We start from the raw sequence: 6,000 nt of genomic DNA on the forward strand, positions 1-6,000 counted from the left end.
TAATTATTGCTTTATTTAATGCTTGTGGTGTATGCTGATGCAGAACTTAATAATTAATTCTCCAATAATGATGATTGCGTCCCAGCAGAATAACTGGATAATTAATGATTGCACAGACCAGGATTTAAAAGACAGCATCTGCCAAATACATTTCAAACATCTCAAACCGTTTCCGATTTTAACTTGTGAACTGTGTCCAAGTAGGTGGTAATGTTAGTGTGGATGTGTCTGTATGAATGAGGGCCAGGAGAAATGGAAAGTCACTTAAGAGAAGGACTCCAGAGCCTGTTGCCTGGTCTGCGCTGACACATTTAATCGGATTTTGAGCGAGTGTGGGTACTTATGTCAGTCTGCGTTTTGTCAGAGCCGCAGAGCGCTGGCTGGTCACAGTGCCTTAATCTCCCCTGCTTTACCTTCTAGAGGGAAAAAACCCCAGAAAGCCTCATTTAATTCACATATAATTCTCACTGAAGCGCTCTTGACGCATTAGCAAAACAGCAGGAAAGCATTGCCTTTTCAGTGTTTTTTGTGAATGTGTGCTTGACTGTCCTTTCTAGTAAGGCTTGGTGAATGTAAGCTTTACTTACTTAATAGTATAGAATTTTGCATGTTCTGAAGAAAAGGTTAGTGGTTGTTAGGGTGTTGCTAGGGTGATCTGGGTGGTTGCTAAGTTGTTGCTTACTGACCCAAATCAAAAAGCCCACCTCTAAGTCATATATATATATATATCTATCTATCCTTGTCAATTGAAACATTCAAGTATCTATCTATCTATCTATCTATCTATCTATCTTGTCTGTCTGTTTATCTGTCTGTCTGTCTGTCTGTCTGTCTATCAATGTCTCCATTCGTTCATCTGTCTGTCCGTCCGTTTGTCTGAATTCACTGAAAAATATTTAGTGTAGGATTTGAATTTTTCACTCAGAAATGTCTTGTAAATTTCACAAATTATTACAAAGAAACAGCAAGTAACATTTTGGTAACACTTTATTTTGATGGTCCCTTTTGAACATTCTGTTGACAATAAGTAATGTTGCACCTACATGTCTACTAACTCTCATCAGAGTATTAGTAGACTGTTTGCTTAATATCTGCTAACTCTTTATTGTCATGGTCTCCCAACAGACATTCTACTGACTATAAGTAACTTTGCAAGTATACATGTCAACTTATTCTAACCCTAACCCTACCAGTCTACTAATACTCTAATGAGAGTTAGTAGACATGTAGGTGCAACGTTACTTATAGTCAACAGAATGTGTTAAAGGTACCATCAAAATAAAGTGAAACCAACATTTTTACTTAAACATGAATATTTGAAGTAGAAGGACTGAAATAACATTTTCATGTGAAGTGTACTCCAATAATCTTTGCTTAAAATCATTCCAGCAGTAAATTTTGAAAACAGTAGCATTTTTTACAAGTAGCAAGCTTCAGATCTTCTTTTCTTATACGCCGTCAACTTTCATTTAGCTGCACCACAAAAGAAGAAAAGCACAACACACAAAATCTGTGTATTTTCAAATGATCAATATCTTGTTTTTTATAATTTTTTTGAATGGAAGAGGATATGAACTTTTGAACCAGGATACGGACAATTTCAGGTTAAAAGCTGTGAGCCGTAATGAACCCTGCGGTCACTGCACAGCATTAGATTCATAGGCGGGTACTTTAGTCAGGCAAACGGTACTAATGAGCTCTGACTGACTTTGCACTCGGGCACAGCAGTGGGCAGCCCCCTGATGGCAGGACCCCAGTGTGACCAAAGCTCTGCCTGCTTTTAAAGCACAAAAGTCATTCATGTTCATGAAACTGGTCATGTGCACTGACATAAGTTTTAGTTTATATTGACTAATCTTGTTACGCATTGCTTTAGTCATTGGCCTCAGTGATTCAAGGGTTACAAGACGTCACTGATAATTACCATAGAATGATAGGCCTTATATGTTTAAAGTGTTAAAAAATGATATATTTTTTCTTTTTGTTGATCTTTAGTTTTTAAGTCCATTTCCACCACACAATAAAAAAAAAAAAAAGAAAAGATAATTGCGACTTATTTTATCACAATTCATACCTGGCCCAAAGTCAGACATTTTTGACATGCATATGTCACTTAAGAGCACTCGAGATGTATATTTTGGACTATGCATTTAGTTCAGAGCTAAACATGTCTACAGTATATGACTCTATAGAAAGATCTTGAAGTATTGTTGAAGTATATATTGTAGATATTTACTTTATTGTGACCCACTCCATAAATCTTTTAATTGTTTTCCACTTTTTTACATATCTGCTCTCATTACCAGTTCCAGTTTGCTTTTTTTCAGGGCTTTTTTAATCCACTTTATCCCAATAGGTGAATTGATTGAATAATCAGTGGCGTTTCAAAAGGTCAGTGGTGTTTTTTTTTTTCCAAATCAACGGGTGTCCTTATCCTGGACCTCAGCTCACCCCAAATACTTTCCCATTGGCATCTCTAAACACACAGGGAAGGAGATTTCATGGAGCTTGAAATGCACAGAAGTTTGGAAGCGACCCTGATCTAAAACAGGCAAGCTGACTGTTGTGTCACAGTTCAGTCTTTGAGGAAAACTTAGTTAACTTTATGAGCTGTATCCAATGTTCTCATCGCACTGTTATACAACATCATGGTGTAATCACCTTTTAGAAACATTACATTGTTTACCAAAGTCATGCAAACAATGTTACTTTATGTTAAACTATATGACTTCTGCCAAAATAACCAGCACAATCTGCATTTTCTTCAGGAAATTAAAAAATGTAGTTCAAATGATAATTATGGGATAAACAGAAAACAATATAGATACAAATAAAATAAATAAATAAATACATAATAAATAATGACTAATGAACAGAAAATAACAAATTTTCATTTAAAACTTGAATTTACCAGCTCAACACTGTTAGCTCTGTTTTTTTTGTCTCAATTTCTAATTTTATTGTGCCGTTTTTTTGTTTGTTTTGTTTTTTAGAAAAATAATAGAACATCCGTTCTACACATGCTACAGGATAGTCCATCTAAAAATTAAATAAATAAATACATAAATAAAATAAATAAATCTGTCATCATGTACAGAATTCATTTCGGGGTGAACTAACCATTAAAGGTGTGATTTATATGCTAAAACAGTGCAAGACGAGTTACGAGTTAAGTCTTCAACCTTAAGAATGAGCGATAGTAATAGTGTTGATTTTCTCATGATATTTCTAGCAGCAGATTCTTTCAGCAGAGTATCTGTCTCCCTGTTCTTTGTCACTCGGCCTCATTGAACAGATTTTTGAAGGCTGTGTGTGTGTGTGGCGTGGGGGGATTCTGGGTTGTATCAAAGTATCCAAACACTTCCCTGCTTTTGCATAAGAATGTGAGCCTGGTGCCTCGGATTTCTCTGAAGATGCCCGTGGCACTGACATCTCTAATCCCTGAAATATTGTCCGGCCTGCCTGAATGGCAGTGCGTCAGAGCGCAAGTGTAATTATTCTGAGGCTATTGCATGTTCTCACACATTTACTGAGAGGATTGAGAACAGCCTCTCTGTAGAGATGAATGGTGCTACACAAGAACAACCTGCTACACTCACACGCTACACACTTTGCCTTTGTAAACTTTGTAAACTTGCACTTTGAGCACTTTCAGGTTGCAGTTCTGATACTAAGTAAGCATTTTTAAAATGATTTTCTTAACACAGATTCAGATACATGTGCTTCAAAGCACATGAAGTGAGCTTTGCGTTTCTTTTCACTTACAACTGCTTGATTTAATTCAGATTTCCCTTTCAGCATGAAGTTTTTCTTTGTCATCTTTACGCAGCATAAGTGGCAAACAATCTACATCAGATGCCACATATATGGGTGTTTTTTCAACTTGGATGCGTTTATCTGCCAGAGGTTGATTTTTTTGAAAGTTAACAGATTTTATTTCTTTTTCTTTTTGTTATATGAAGATTACATTAGAACTTAAATTTTCAAAAATGATGACTGTCCCAACATGTTTGACCCTCATACATTTTTTCTTGTTTTTTTTAAGAAGTTAGTGCACATGTAATGTGTGAAGCAAACAAAGAAAAATCAAGGTAAATATCACTTGTGAGAAGAATACTTTTGTGAGGTGTAATTTTGCTCAATTATTAAAAAAAGATTACATTTTTTAGAATAATTAAAGCTAGCTAAAAAAGGCTGCCATAAAAACGTCACTTGCACCACCATCATTTCCATCACAGAAGGTTATTTTAAAGGGGTCATATGATGCGATTTCAAGTTTTCCTTTCTCTTTGGAGTGTTACAAGCTGTTCGTGAATAGATAAGATCCCTAAAGTTGCAAAGACTAAAGTCTCAAACCCAAAGAGATATTCTTTATAAAAGTTAAGACTCGTCCACAGCCTCCTAAAACGCCACGTTTAAACACGCCCTCACATGTCTAAATCACTGTGTGGGAAGATTTGCATAACACCGCCCAATTGTTCACGCAAAGAAAGGTGTAACTTTTATTCTCGCTGTAGTGTTGTTGCTGCCGCCACCGCCATGTCGTGGAGACGCTATGTGTTTCGTAGTGAAAGCGAAACTACTTTGTTTGGTCTTCCAAACGAGGACACAACTAGAAATCAGTGGTTAAGTTGTATTTACAACACTGTTCCAGAACAGTTCAACCCAAATATTCAGATGTGAGCAATGCATTTTACGGAGGATGAGAACTGTTTCCTGGGAGAGTAGCCTACAGTGCCGGTGTTCTGACAAATAACGCTAACTCACAGACTGTAAGTATGCTTTCATATTTAAAGGATTTGCCACTGATGATTCAAACACGAGTTTTGAGCAGTGTAGAGTAGCGTTTGTTGTTTGTCATTTCTCCGATCACAAATGCAGACATGGTTTTATGTTTACGTGGCGCGGGGCAACGCAACGCGTAAAAAGACAGTATAAGTCATTATAATCAGTAATTATGTCCCCACTGGATGCAACAAATGCCTCGTTTATAATGGGCTTTATTGGTTTTGACTCGTCGCTCCAGCCTAACAGGGCATCATCACAGTATGGTAAGGGGAGTAACATTTCCATCACACGCTTGAGGTATTCGGCCAATCACAACGCACTGGATAGCTGGCCAATCAGAGCACACCTCGCTTTTCAGACCGATGAGCTTTGTAAAAATCTACGTGTTTCAGAAAGGCGGGGCATAGAGAAGAAACAATAATGTACAGTATGTGGAAAATAACGTGTTTTTTTAACCTTAAACTGCATAAACACATTTCATTACACCAAATACACAAAATACTGTTCTTTTTTAGCAACATCATATGACCCCTTTAAAATATCTTATTTTGTGTTTACAAAATAATGTTCTTTTTTAGCAACATCATATGACCCCTTTAAAAAAAGCACACTACTGTTCAAAAGTTTGGGGTCAGTAAGAGTTGTTTCATGTGACACTGAAGACTGGAGTAATGGCTGCTGAAAATTCAGCTTTGCATCAGAGGAATAAATTTCATTTTAAAATACATTCAAATAGAAAACTTTTTTTAAAATTGTAATAATATTTCACAATATTTATTTTTTTTCTCTATTTCTGATCAAATAAATGCAGCCTTGGTGATGTGCATAAGACACTTCTCACAAAAAGGAAAAACCTAACTGACCTGAAACTTTTGAGCAGTAGTGTAATTTGAGATTTAGTTGAAAAGACATTATAGTGGGAATTTTCATTAATTAACAGAACAAAATGACCGAGTTCTCCAGTGATGTTTGCATGTATATTGCAGTGTTTCAAAACTGCAATAGCTGAAGAAACACCCATATATTCCGTGAAAAGGTGCGAATATATAGATTGTTTATTGCTATAAACATAAGAGTATATTTATTTAGAATTTACAATTCCAGAAAGAAAGAAAATGAAATATTTAATCATGAATATAGAAACATGAAATGATCAACAAAAATCATGTAAATTATAAATTCTATCATTTATGCTCCATTATATTTATACAG

This window comes from Sinocyclocheilus anshuiensis, unplaced genomic scaffold (assembly GCF_001515605.1).
Source record: "Sinocyclocheilus anshuiensis isolate Anshui unplaced genomic scaffold, SAMN03320099.WGS_v1.1 scaffold579, whole genome shotgun sequence".
Classification (NCBI taxonomy): domain Eukaryota; kingdom Metazoa; phylum Chordata; class Actinopteri; order Cypriniformes; family Cyprinidae; genus Sinocyclocheilus; species Sinocyclocheilus anshuiensis.